Below are 14,767 nucleotides of genomic sequence, written 5' to 3' on the forward strand. Positions count from 1 at the left end.
GCCCTTGACTGATTTAACAAAGAAGAGGGCCCCGAACATTGTGGTATGGACTGAAAAGACAGGCACTGCATTTGGTGACTTGAAGTAGGCCCTTACGTCCGCACTTATTTTGATGGCACCTAACTTTTCTTTGCCTTTCATCCTCCAGACGGACGCTTAGGACACAGGCCTGGGCGCCGTGCTGAGCCAAAGTGTCGATGGTGTGGAACACCCCGTCATGTTACTGACCCGGAAAGTGTTGGACCGGGAGACCAGGTATGCAGCGTTGGAAACGGAGGCTTTGGCGATTAAATTGGTGATTACTCAGCTGAGGTACTACCTGTTGGGCCGGGAATTCACCCTTGTCACGGACCATGCACCTCTACAGTGGATAGCCCTGCACAAGGAGTCGAATCCGCGGGTCACCCGGTGGTTTCTTGACCTGCAGCCGTACAAGTTTTCGCTCGTTCATCGTCGGGGTGCTCTCCATGCCAACGCTGATGCTCTTTCTCAGGTTCACGACCTCTCGGTTAGGGTCGCCCGACACGACGGGTCTGGGCTGAGGGGGGGGCCTTGTCACGCACGCGCGCATGGGAGGCAGCTAAAGGGCTTGAGTGAAGGCAGTTCTGAGGCCTGCCGGGATGTGGCAGAGTGCACTAACTCTCTTTCTCACTTCCCTGTAGACCAAATCCGGGAGGCTCCACCTGACTCTCTTGACATCACTTCTGGGACCGAACCAATGGAAACAGACCTTACCAGCTCCGGCCCCCCTGATGTCACATCTGGGCCTGATCCAATGAATAATGCACACGTGCCCGATCCTTATGACCTCACTTCCTGTCTTCCCCTTTAAAAGCCTACCCTTTTCCCTTCTCCCGCAGTCTGGTTTTGGACTCCATTGTATGCACTTCAGTGCTAGTTGCTTTGAAAGCAACTTTTGCAGCCAGGATACCAAATTATGTGGGTGGCTGCCCCAAACCTTTATCTGTCTTTGTCTCATTTTGTGACAATGCATAACATGCTCAAAACAGGCAGACTTACTATTGTACCTTATGTCCAGCAAGGGGTACATTCTCCCTGTGAAAATGCTGCTCTTCAGTAACCATGGGAGAAATATTCAGATCTGCTGTGTTGCTTACATGCGCATGGATTACAGGCTCAAATAATGTAATTTCTCAGCTGGACCAGTGGTTGGTGCTGCCATCTAATAATCCTTTCTTTTGCCACTCTGCAGACCAAGTGAAGACGCTACTTCCCAGTAGCACCACCTCTGATCCTCCCACTGATGATGTCACCTCAAGCACCATCTAATGACTTCGTACCTGGTCTCCAGAACACACCTCTATAGATATCACATCCTTTTCCAGCCTCCCTGAGTCCATCTCCTTATATATTTACAACAGAACTTACTTGTTAATTAGTTCTATTTTGAACTCCAAATGGAAAAACATGTTTTTTGCATTCTTGTTGTATATTTTTCAGAATATGGGGTGGCCATCCTCAACTTTTTTTTGCCTCTGGCTGTTTCTTATTACAATGGCGTAGTTGGCAGGATTTTTCCTTGAAATGTTGGAAGAGCAGGACCTACCAACACTTCTCAATAATATGGCTTCGAAAATTCTGAGAAGTAAGGTGCAGCAGTGGGAAACCTCCTGGACGCAGCTCACTGAGTCAGAGGCAAGGGCACAAGTATGTGCCACTGTCCAGCAGGACAGGTCATGGGTTCCATCTCAGGTGCTGATGCTGTTGCAGAAGAATGATGACTTCAAGTCGTGTCTCCTTATTTTTGAGTGCAAGGCAACTAAGCACTCTTTGTAGCATGCGGAGAGGACCGACATTTCGATGCTTTTCCCGAAAAGCAAGGTGTAGAGGACCTACTAGGACCTGGGGGCTGAGGATGCCACAAATTATGACACATTAAAGACCAAAATCCTGAAAAGGTATGGAGTATCTGCAGACCAGCAGGTGTGGCTGTGTCATGAGTGGTGGCTCAACCCTGAGTAGCCCACCTGATCATAAGCTTATGATCTCTGGGGCAAGGTGTGGTGCTGGTTAAGGCTAGATATCAATGACGTCAAACAGGTCCTAGAGCAGGTGGCCTGTGATCTTTTAATGAACATCTTGTCCGATTTCCTCACCTAGCCAGTCTGCAGGCAAGCATACAAAAATGTACTAATTGTAATGGTCAAAAGACATAGATCGGCATCTGAAAGGTCAGAACAGTCTTCACGTCAAACCCAAAAGTGTTTAAGTCACTCATTCTGAGCCTACCCACTGCAAGTTAGACATCAGATTCTAAACCTGCAATGTTGCTATCAGAACTCCGCTCATTGAGGTTAGTCTGGATTCTTTAATCTCTTTATATTTTTAATTTAGGGAAACACCAGCCTCATTTAAATAAGAACAGTGGAATGATGATTCCCTGAAATTTGACAAAAATGCAGTCATCTTTGTGAACGGCCAATGCACATTGCATCCCATGCCAGCTGGATCCCACTTTGTTATTAAAGATGATTTATTATATAGGGTAGCTGAGCACGATGTAGAGGTAAGGTCCCTGTTGTTGGTACCCTGGACCAGTTGGTGGCAGGTTTGTGAACTGGCACACACCCATTTCCTAGGTGCCCATTTGGGAACCAACAAAACTCTTGAGAGAATTAAACTCCAGTTTTCTTGGCCAGAAATCCATGAGGAGGTCAGACATTTCTGTACTTGTTGCCTGGAGTGTCAGTTAAGTCAGATTCCTATAAAGGACCATGCTCTACTGGATCCTCTTCACTTGATTGACATCCCTTTCACACATTTAGGGGTAGATATAGTAGGACTCCTTTGATCCTTTGGCCTGAAAGGACACAAATATATTCTTATCATTGTAGATTACAATAACCGATACACAGAGGCTATCCCATTGAGAGCAGCTAACTCGAAAACCATCGTGAGGGAGTTAGTAGGGGTCTTTGCTCATGTTGGTATCCCTAAAGAGATCTTAACAGATCAAGGGGACACCTTTTACCTCGGAAACATGCAGGGAGGTTGCCAAATTATTTAAAGTCAAACATATAAAGATCACAGTATATCATCCTCAAACTAATGGAATAGAGATTTAATCAGAGAAGATGTTGTGGAAAAATACAAAACAGCTTGATCAATCTGGTGTACATGACAAGAGCCATGAAAAACTCTGCTTGCCCATGGTGTACGTGACAAGGGTCATGAAAACCTTGCGGGCCCAAAGTGTGCGTGCTAAGAGCTACTTATTGTTTTAAGGTTACTACACAAAAAACCACAAGTGTGTACTCATCGAGCCCCAAACTAAGGAAACTAACAGATGTATTCCACCTTTAGATATCTGGTAATGCTGATTCAGGCTAATATTTTGAAATACTTGTGTAACTAAAGTCATAAGACAAAAGCCCTATAAAAATTTGGGACACAGACCCATCAGGGCAGATGAAGGGCAGGTGTCCTAGGACTGTGCTTCTCTGTCATTTAACCTTTGCCTGGTGTATATCAATAAAAGATTTTTACTAACTTTAATTATATCTCTCTCTCTTCAGTCACAAGAAACGACACCATAGAAAAAGTGTCAACAATGTTGCATAGGGTGGTCAGCAAGGACAGTAGGAACTGGGATCAGCTCCTCCCCCTAGTTTTCTTTGCCACAGGCCTCTTCAGGGTTCTCCCTTTTTGAATTGCTCTATGGGTGTCAACCCTGAGGCTTATTGTACATACTAAAAGAAAGAATGGGAGGAGGAAGCCCTACCTTCTACCAATATTTTTGAATATAGCGTGCAGTTACGTGATAGATTCATCAAAATCCGACCAGTTCTAAAAGAGAACATGGACAAAGCACAAGCAGCACAGGCCCAGTATTATGACCATAAAACGGTACTCTGGTAGTTCCAGCCTGGAGAGCGGGTTATGGTCCTCGTTCCTCGCATTCTAAATGAATGGCTTATTGGCAGGGCCCTTATGAAGTTAAGGAGTGAAAGGGTCTGGATGATTATTTGGTTAAACCATGTCAACTTGCTGAAGCCATGAAGGGAGAGGGATCATTACTCCAGCCAACCTCTTCCTCTGTTTGCCCACAAATTGGAGCTTAACTTCGGTCCTTATTTGACCACCCAACAGCAACAGGAGCTCAAAGCAATGATTCTGTCAATTCCTGAGGTAATGAACGAAAAACCGGGCAGACCCTCACTGATTGCTCATGATATTATAAAAGAGCTCAGGGTGATAGTGAGCACCCGTACCAAGCTCATACTGGACCTAGGTGTAATAGAGGAAAGCCATAGTTCTTGGTCCAGTCCCATTGTCTTGGCTGGAAAGCCTGATGGAAGCTGGAGTTGTTCTGCAACAACTTCCGTTACCTTTATCATGTCTCCCAATTTGATGCTTATCAGAAACCATGCGTGAACGACTTCCTCAAACAACTCAGGAAGGAAAAATATCTGGACACACTAGACATGATGACAGTATTGGCAAATTCCTTTAAAGGAATCCGCAACGGCCAAGACAGCATTTAGCACCTCTAGTGGACACTGGCAATATCGTGTTCTTTCATTTGGGGTGCATGGGGGCCCAGCTATGTTCCATCGTCTGGTAGGTAGAGTGCTATGTCACCGCAATGCCTATAGTGTTGTCTATTGTAACACATGGAAGAAACACAGAGCAGGTTCAGATGGTGCTCCTGCCTCTAGGTGAAGCCAGCCTCAGAATTAATCTGAAGAAATGTTTCTTTGGATTACTCAAAGCCAAATATTTAGGATACCTAATGGATCGGGGCAAGGTCAGACTCTCAGTGTTCTAAGGTAGATGTCATATTGAAATGGCTCCATCCAAAAATGAAGAGGCAGACCCAAGCCTTTCTTGGGTTGGCCAGGAACTACTGCCGGTTGTTCCAAGATTCTCCAAGAGATTTGCACCCTTAACGGATTTAACAAAGAAACTGGCTCCAAATAATGTGGTACAGAATAACAAAGAAGACATTGCTTTTTGTGACCTTAAGCAGGCCCTTATGTCTACACTAGTTTTGATTACACTTAACTTTTTTCTTCCATTTATTCTCCAGACTGACGCTTCGGACATAGAACTAGGAGCTGTGTTGAGCCAAAGTGTCGATGGTGTCGAACACCTCGTTATGTTTTTGAACTGGAAATTGCTGGATAGGAAAACCAGGCTTGCGGCAATGGAATGGGCATTTTTGGTGATTAATTGGTCAGTAAGACAACTGAGGTACTGCCTCCTGAGGCGTAAGTTCACCCTTGTCACCAATCATGCCACTTTGCCATGGGTGGCGTGAATAAGGTGGTTTTTAGACCTCCAGCCTTTTAATTTTTTTGTCCTTTATCAATGAGGTTCTCTCCAGGCCAACGCTGATGCTTTTTCTTGCGTTCATGACCCTCTTGGCTCGGACTGAACATTACAATGGGTCTGAGCCCTGGGTGTGTCACACACATGCATATAGGAGATTGTTTACAGGCTAAAGTAATGTAATTTCTCAGCTAGACCAGAGGTTGGCACTGCCATCTAATATTTGACCCTCTACGGACCAAGTGAAGACCATACCTCTCAGTAGCACCACCTCTGATCCACCCACTGATGACATTACTTCCGGCTCCATCTAATGAGGTCCTATACAGTCTCCAGAACTCACCTCTACAGACATCACTTCCTTTTCCAGCCTCTTCCTTTTTTCAATATAATTACGACTGAATTTTCTTGTTAATCAGAGGCCATCCCCAAACCCTTTTCTGTCTCTGACTCTTTCTTATTATACCTGCAAAGCCCTTATGGGGTAAGCAAAGGAGAAATAATTTTTGAAGGAGGCACTGGGGCTTATGTTTTTATAAAGGAAGACCTGCTTGTTCTTTAACCTCATTTTAAAGGATTGTTGTTTTTGGATTTTAACCTCCACTTTGCACCTCATTTAATGGGGTGTTTATTTATTTATTCTTTGAAACACTGCACTTTTGGAAAATGTTTCAAATAAAAGCACCAAAAAACTTTGTGCCCCTCCTGCTGACAATATACTGTATGTCTTCATTTGCCCAGCTCATCCTAAGCCTATGACTATTTACGGTTCCACGTTCAAATTGCCAGGGGTGTGGAGTCGACCCTGACAGCCACATTTTGGCACAGAGATGACATCACATCTGTGCCAATGAGCCTCTAGCTTCGAAGCAACCTGATAAGTCCTAAATACCCACAATTTTAGAATGTTCAGGGAGTGACTGGTGACAAATACCAGTTATGGATAATTGCCAGCTGAGCTATTTGCATATGCTACAGTGGTGTGAAAAACTATTTGCCCCCTTCCTGATTTCTTATTCTTTTGCATGTTTGTCACACAAAATGCTTCTGATCATCAAACACATTTAACCATTAGTCAAATATAACACAAGTAAACACAAAATGCAGTTTTTAATGATGGTTTTAATTATTTAGGGAGAAAAAAAAATCCAAACCTACATGGCCCTGTGTGAAAAAGTAATTGCCCCCTTATTAAAAAATAACCTAACTGTGGTGTATCACACCTGAGTTCAATTTCCGTAGCCACCCCAGGCCTGATTACTGCCACACCTGTTTCAATCAAGAAATCACTTAAATAGGAGCTGCCTGACACAGAGAAGTAGACCAAAAGCACCTCAAAAGCTAGACATCATGCCAAGAAATTCAGGAACAAATGAGAACAGAAGTAATTGAGATCTATCAGTCTGGTAAAGGTTATAAAGCCATTTCTAAAGCTTTGGGACTCCAGCGAACCACAGTGAGAGCCATTATCCACAAATGGCAAAAACATGGAACAGTGGTGAACCTTCCCAGGAGTGGCCGGCCGACCAAAATTACCCCAAAAGCGCAGAGACGACTCATCCGAGAGGTCACTAAAGACCCCAGGACAACGTCTAAAGAACTGCAGGCCTCACTTGCCTCAATTAAGGTCAGTGTTTACGACTCCACCATAAGAAAGAGACTGGGCAAAAACGGCCTGCATGGCAGATTTCCAAGACGCAAACCACTGTTAAGCAAAAGAACATTAGGGCTCGTCTCAATTTTGCTAAGAAACATCTCAATGATTGCCAAGACTTTTGGGAAAATACCTTGTGGACTGATGAGACAAAAGTTGAACTTTTGGAAGGCAAATGTCCCGTTACATCTGGCGTAAAAGGAACACAGCATTTCAGAAAAAGAACATCATACCAACAGTAAAATATGGTGGTGGTAGTGTGATGGTCTGGGGTTGTTTTGCTGCTTCAGGACCTGGAAGGCTTGCTGTGATAGATGGAACCATGAATTCTACTGTCTACCAAAAAATCCTGAAGGAGAATGTCTGGCCATCTGTTCGTCAACTCAGGCTGAAGCGATCTTGGGTGCTGCAACAGGACAATGACCCAAAACACACCAGCAAATCCACCTCTGATTGGCTGAAGAAAAACAAAATGAAGACTTTGGAGTGGCCTAGTCAAAGTCCTGACCTGAATCCAATTGAGATGCTATGGCATGACCTTAAAAAGGTGGTTCACGCTAGAAAACCCTCAAATAAAGCTGAATTACAACAATTCTGCAAAGATGAGTGGGCCAAAATTCCTCCAGACGCTGTAAAAGACTCATTGCAAGTTATCGCAAACGCTTGATTGCAGTTATTGGTGCTAAGGGTGGCCCAACCAGTTATTAGGTTCAGGGAGCAATTACTTTTTCACACAGGGCCATGTAGGTTTGGATTTTTTTTTGTCCCTAAATAATAAAAACCATCATTTAAAAACTGCATTTTGTGTTTACTTGTGTTATATTTGACTAATGGTTAAATGTGTTTGATGATCAGAAACATTTTGTGTGACAAACATGCAAAAGAATAAGAAATCAGGAAGGGGGCAAATAGTTTTTCACACCACTGTATGTGTAGAATAGACTCTCTAAGACTCCAATATAGCACACTCTTTCATTATTTCTGAACACTGCATCCGCTCTAATCACTTAAGGTCCCCACCTGATGAATTATCCTTACTTCAGCTAATAATATCTGTATGCTAAACATAATTAGGCTCAACAATTACATTATCAAATAGTAATTCAATTGTAGTCACAGGGCATTTCACTGTTCTAGTCAATAAATACATTTCCTACTCTAATGGGCTTGTTTATAGGAAACCAGAGCAAAAAAAAAATACAAATAAGTCACTAAAGGTAAGGAAGGCAAATAATGAGAGAAGGCACTAATTAATCGTGACAAGGCCAGGGTCGTGATGGAGATGTTAGAAGGAAGAGTGCTTTAGAGACACTGGAGAGATGGACAAGTAGGAGAACAGTTCCACCTTGGAAGAAGCAGGAATTTTCTTTTGCTTCTCTTCTCTTCTCTTGTGTTTGTTTATTTATTGGTGCTTCATGTTGGTTATCATTGTGGTTTTATTTTTATAATAAGCACAACATTTTGACATCTATGACTTCTTGACATCATTCTTTGTGTGGACAGACACTAACTATAAGGGTGACCTTTGCTATTAAGCAAAGTTGCTCAAGTTTTTCTTGTTCTCCCCCCAAAAAAGTTTCAGGTAATGGAAGCCGAGTAACAGGATAAAGGAGGAGTTCAGGTAATGTTATTTGTGTATTCTGCTAAGTAAAAGAAATACTGTATTTTCAAATATATTGGTTTGCAGCAAACTGAAGTATTTAAGATGAACTTTACATCAATATACACAAAAGATAAAAGAAAATGTCAGAATTTAATTGTGCCAGAGCCCTTGCCAAGAGTATATAGAGAGGGTGTAGTAATGTTAGACTGCAGTCCCTTCAGTGATGCTAAGTGGCCTGATGTGCAAATAAAACTAAAGCCTTTGTAAATAATTGGAATGATTTCTGCTAAAGGCTAGAGATGTTTCATTCTAACTAAGAGGGATTTTACATCTTACTCCAAAATATGTTGAAAAATTGCCTGGCTGACTAATCAGAGCACCAGTCAGCCCACAGCCTTGTCATTTTAAATCACTGAATGTTTTTTTTTTTTTTTTTTTCCAACTGTTATACTTCAGTTGTGCCTAAGGACAAATATAAATTTGACTAAACACTAGTTTTATTGAATCAGTACATAACTTAGGTGTTATCACTGATCACATTTCTGACCACACTAATAAGAACACTAACAAAATCCTGCATTTTTCACCTAACAATGTAACTTTTATGTTTCACGTCAAACCAGAGTCAAAGACCAAACTAAATGCTGTAGCCATATAATGTTTTGTATTCTTCTGCTTGTTTAAAAATGTGTGTGTGTTGTGTGATCATCTAATCTCAGTAAAACAGCATGATAAAGAACAGTTCATTTCTGTATTTATTCTGAGTAGAATTAACTACCGAAATCTGTTTTTCACAGGCTGTTCAAATGCTTTAATTGGTAGTTTTCATTTATTTCAAAATGATGCTGCAAAAAATCATTATAAGAACTTAAAAACCAACCAGGTTCTTTGGTCTTTAATTTGACTTCCACTTAAGATTAAGATTGAATTCAAAATTCTCTTTCTACCATAAAAGCTATAAATGATTTAGGTACCATTAACTTAACTGAACTTATCAATGCATTATCATGCATGCAAGTCAGAGGGTCACGATCTTGGTTGTTCCCAGGTATGTAATACACTGCTAGCTGAGAGGAGGCACTGCTGTTAACTGTGTCATTTTCTTTTGCCTCCATAGTGCTGAGAAACCGTCCATGAGGTCAATTGACCCCACCCCTTCCGGTCCCAGGACCTCAAAAGCCCAGCTGCCCAGAAGGAGGTGTCACTTGTTGACTGGAGAGCAAAGGAGGTGGAGCTCCTGAAAAAAAGGGAAAAACACCTAAAGAAGCCTTTATTGGCAGTGACCTTTTTTGTTAGAGTGCCAGAGGTTGACATTTTTGTTTGTTCTCACACCATCAAGCACAGTTTATATTTCAACATATAAGTAAACGTGGAAAACCAGACTGGCGACCCTAACATTTATCTTGTCTTTTGACCCATCATTCTCTCAGAAGACCACAGCATATATAATGGAGTTGATATTATGATCTCAAGGCTCTGGTTCTCTAAATGTTTCAGGAATATGTAACACTTTGTAAAGCCTTCAACTATAGGGTCACATCGTCATGGAACAACCCACCTGCTTGTGTTAAAAATGCCATATTGGTCTCATAACTTAAATCCATGCAGAAGTCCCATGTACATCATGTTCAGAATGCCCTGATTAGAGTTGCTGATTAACTCAGCTCATCTTGTTAGCAATTTGCTTGATAAGGAAAGCCTGACAATTATTATGATCTGTTAGAGATCCTCCTCTGTTCTGTTCCCTTCCACAGTATAATGCTGTGGCTCCTGGCACCGGTGTTACTCTACATTGTTATGTTATTCCTCCTGAACATGAGAAGTGGCAAGTAGCCAGAGAACCTGAGTGGTGGGCAGAAACAGCGCTGAAGATGGCAATTGTCCTTTTTAGCGTCACTCACCAGCAATCAGTGTTGAGGATAATTCCATTCCTCTGTCTCTTGCACCATGGGGTCATTGCAGATATTAAAAATAAAGCTTATGGCAAACAGAAGTGAAAACAGAACTAGAAATAATGAAATACTGCTTATGCAAAGAATTCAGCCACAGGGGATGCACAAACCAGTGTGTATCTCCGTGCCATTCCCAAGCCCATATAAATGGGGAGGGTTACGTCAGGAAGGGCATCCGTGTAAAATTTTGCCAAATCAATATGTGGACAACAATACAAATTTCCATACTGGATCTGTCGAGTCCCAGGTTAACATCGACCGCCACCAGTACGGTTAGCCAACAGGGTGCTGGCAGAAATTGAGCTATTGTTAGCCGAAAAAAGAGAAGAGTGGGGAGACGTGTCCAGCGGCAGGAGGAGAGAAGTAAGGTAAAGATAGTGGAACTGAGCATAGGAACTTTGAATGGTGGTATTATGACTGCAGGGGAGAGAGTTAGCTGATGTGAAGGAGAGAAGAAAGGTTGATATATTGTGCGTACAAGAGACTAAATGGAAGGGGAGTAGGGCCAGGTGGATAAGAGGTGGATTTAAATTGTTTTATCATGGTATGGATTAAAGGAGAAATTGGGTAGGGGTTATTCTAAAGGAACAGTATGTGAAGAGTGTTTTGGAGGTGAAAAGAGTGTCAGACAGAGTAATGATTATGAAGCTGGTAATTGGAGGTGTGATGATGAATATTGTTAATACATATGCCCCGCAAGTTGGGTGTGCGATGCATTAGAAAAATTTTTGGAGTGAGTTGGATGAAGTGATAAACAATGTACCCAAGGGATAGAGAGTGGTGATTGGACCGGATTACAATGGACATGTTCGTGAAGGGAACAGAGGAGATGAGGTGGTGATTGGTAGGTAGGGTGTCAAGGAGAGGAATGAAGAAAGTCAGATGATAGTGGATTTTGTGAAAAGGATGGATGTGGCTCTGGTAAATAAGTATTTTAAGAAGAGGGAGGAACGTAGGATGATGTTCAAGAGTGGAGGAAGATACACACAGGCAGATTACATCCTTTGCAGAAGAATCAATCTGAAGGAGATTGAAGACTGCAAATTGGTGGCAGGGGAAAGTGTAGTTAAGCAGCTTAGGATGGTGGTCTGTAGGATGACATTGGAGATCAAGAAGAGGAAGAGAGTGAGGGCAGAGCCAAGGACAAATGGTGGAAGGTGAAACAGGAAGACTGCAAGGTTGAGTTTAGGGAGAAGGTGAGAGAGGCTCTGGGTGGCAGTGAATAGTTAACAGACAGCTGGGAAACTACAGCAGATGTAGTAAGGGTGACAGCAAGAAGGGTGCTTGGCGTGACATCTGGAAAGAGGAAGAAGGAAAAGGAAACCTGGTGATGGAATGGGGAAGTACAGGAGAGTATACAGATGAAGAGGATAGCGAAGAAGAAGTGGGATAGTCAGAGAAATAAAGAAAGTTGACATCAGTACAATGAGATAAGGTGTAAGGTGAAGAGAGAGGTGGTGAAGGCTAAAGAAAGGCATATGATGAGTTGTATGAGAGGTTGTACACTAAGGTGGGAAAAAATAAGTTGTACCGATTCGCTAGACAGAGGGACCAAGCTGGGAAAGATGTGCAGCAGGTTAGGGTGATAAAGGATAAAGATGGAAACATACTCACAAGTGAGGAGAGTATGTTGAGCAGATAGAAAGAGTACTTTGAGAGGCTGATGAATGAAGAGAGCGAGAGAGAGAGAATGTTGGATGATGTGGAGATAGTGAATCAGGAAGTGCAAGGGATTTGAATGGAGGAATTAAGGACAGCTATGAAGAGGATGAAAATGGAAAGGCTGTTGGTCCAGATGACATAACTATGGAAGCATGGAGGTGTTTAGGAGAGATAGCAGTGAAATTTTTAAGCATATTGTTTAATGGAATCTTAGAAAGTGAGAGGATGCCTGAGGAGTGGAGAAGTGTACTGGTGCCGATATTTAAGAATAAGGGGATGTGCAGGACTATAGCAACTACAGGGGGATAAAATTGATGAGCCACATCATGAAGTTATGGGAAAGAGTAGTGGAAGCTAGGTTAAGAAGTGAGGTGATGATTAGTGAGCAGCAGTATGGTTTCATGCCAAGAAAGAGTACGACAGATGCGATGTTTGCTCTGAGAATGTTGATAGATAAGTATGGAGAAAGCCAGAAGGAGCTGCATTGTGTCTTTGTGGAACTGGAGAAAGCATATGACAGGAGAGGAGCTGTGGTATTGTATGAAGAAGTCAGGAGTGGAAGAGAAGTATGAAAGAGTTGTACAGGATATGTACGAGGGACGTGTGACAGTGGTGAGGTCTGCTGTAGGAGTGATGGATGCATTCAAGGTGGAGGGTGGGATTACATCAGGGATCAGCTCTGAGCCCTTTCTTATTTGCAATGGTGATGGACAGGTTGACAGACAAGATTAGGCAGGAGTCCCTGTGATCTATGATGTTTGCTGATGACATTGTTATCTGTAGCAAGAGTAGGGAGCAGGTTGAGGAGACCCTGGAGAGGTGGAGATATGCTCTGGAGAGGAGAGGAATGAAGGTCAGTAGGAAAAAGACAGAATACATGTGTGTAAATAAGAGAGAGGTCAGTGGAATGGTGAAGATGCAGGGAGTAGAGTTGGCGAAAGAAGATGAGTTTAAATACTTGAGATCAACAGTACACAGTAATGGGAATTGTGGAAGAGAGGTGAAAAAGAGAGTGCAGGCAGGGTGGAATGGGTAGAGTAGAGTGTCAGGAGTAATTTGTGACAGATGGGTATCAGCAAGAGTGAAAGGGAAGATCTACAGTAGTGAGACCAACTATGTTATATGGGTTGGAGACAGTGGCATTAACCAGAAAGCAGGAGACAGAGCTGGAGATGGCAGAGTTAAAGAGGCTAAGATTTGCACAGGGTGTGAGGAGGATGGATTGGATTAGAAATTAGTACATTAGAGGGTCAGCTCAAATTGGACGGTTGGGAGACAAAGTCAGAGAGGCGAGATTGCATTGGTTTGGACATGTGCAGAGAAGAGATGCTGAGTATTTTGGGAGAAGGATGTTAAGGATAGAGCTGCCAGGCAAGAGGAAAAGAAAGAAGGCCTAAGAAGAGGTTTATGGATGTGGTAAGACATGCAGGTGACGGGTGTAACAGAACAAGATTCAGAGGACAGAAAGATATGGAAAAAGATGATCCACTGTGGCAACCCCTAACGGGAGCAGCTGAAAGAAGAAGAAGAAGAAATACTGCTCATGCAAAGAATCTGTGTATTTGAGTCATATTTGCTAATGACTGTTAGTAATAAAAAGAAAGAGACTATGTCAAAAGAATTATCACAATCTCAGCAGGAAAAGTCTTGAGTGGGTCAAAAGTTACGTAAGAAGTAGGAGGTACCGAACACTTTGCGGCAGGAATTCTAGATAAAACCCTGAATGAGATTTGAAAAGACAGACAGATCATGTTGAAGACAGGGAGAAGATTAGAATTTGTGTTATAATTGCTAAACTATTCTAAGAATATTATTTTCTTTATTACTTTAATTTTGTATTTAATATTTTATATTTGTATTTAATAAAGAAGCTAAGCTCTTTTCATATGAATTTGATCTAGATTCTTACATTTTATCATGTTGTGGATCAACTTAGAACAAGAGACTGAGTGAGAATCTAAACTTTACAGACATCTTCAGTATTTCTATGAGGAAGTGTTTCAAAACTATTACCATCATACCTGTTCCAAAGAAGTCCTCTGTCTCATGCTTCAATGACTTTCACCCTACAGTACTCACAGCTATCATCATGAAGTTCTTCGAGAAGCTAGTCTTGAGTCACTTGAAAGCTGGACTTTCGACATCACATGAACCTCTCCAGTTTGCCTATCGGCCAAAGCATTCAACTGGAATTGCTATATCATCTATCCTTCATTTGGCCCTGTTCTATCTGGACAAAAGAGACACTTATGCTAGAATGCTTTTTATTGACTTTAGTTCAGCTGTCCCACTTCCATCTGGCAGAAGCATCCAACCCAGTTCTGCCAGGTTCTGCAAGGTTCTGCAACAGCATCTACCCTTTGACTATCTGGACTCTGTGCTACCCATCTGCTCTCAGATCTGTTCCTAGTAGCTTGTTTTATATGCAGTACATCTGTTACACTTGTTACTACAGAAAACACTTCTTCATTGCAAAGAGTTGTGAGAATCTGGAACAAACAACCTGAGACATGTAGTTAAAGTAGAAACCTTGAGCAGTTTTAAGAAGTATCTGGATGAGGCCATAGGAGAGTTTAGCTATTAGCTAAACAAAAGAGCTTGATG

This window comes from Polypterus senegalus, chromosome 13, assembly GCF_016835505.1.
Source record: "Polypterus senegalus isolate Bchr_013 chromosome 13, ASM1683550v1, whole genome shotgun sequence".
Lineage (NCBI taxonomy): Eukaryota > Metazoa > Chordata > Cladistia > Polypteriformes > Polypteridae > Polypterus > Polypterus senegalus.